Source organism: Sinocyclocheilus anshuiensis, unplaced genomic scaffold, assembly GCF_001515605.1.
Source record: "Sinocyclocheilus anshuiensis isolate Anshui unplaced genomic scaffold, SAMN03320099.WGS_v1.1 scaffold1365, whole genome shotgun sequence".
Lineage (NCBI taxonomy): Eukaryota > Metazoa > Chordata > Actinopteri > Cypriniformes > Cyprinidae > Sinocyclocheilus > Sinocyclocheilus anshuiensis.
Window position 1 is genome coordinate 263,496 of NW_015551032.1, and position 417 is coordinate 263,912.

Here is a 417-nt window from a genome sequence, read left to right on the forward strand (position 1 = left end):
GCGCTCATACAGCGGGTCTCGACTGCACAGTGTGCGCAGTTGCTCTGCGTCCGCCTGCGATATGGAGCTGTCACACACCAGACGACTGCTCTGATTGGCCAGAGAGAGTCAGCATGAGTCCCAGATTCACTCTGACAGTGTGTGTGAGTGTGTTGCCTTGTCCAAATACCCACACTTGCGGTCTTGGCTACTTGAGAGCGCGTGCGCGTGACAGGAAGTAAGTGCGCAAGACTGTCCCAGGTCTTAAAAACGCCAAAGCGCAGTAAGTGCAAGACCGCAAGTGTGGGTATTTGGACAAGGCAAGTCTGTGGGTGTGTTGCGTCATATTCACGCAGCAGCAGCAGTGATGAGAGCGCGCTTGAGAAACAGTTTAGAGAGGAGAAATCAATCTACATATAAAATATTGGTCAATTTCTA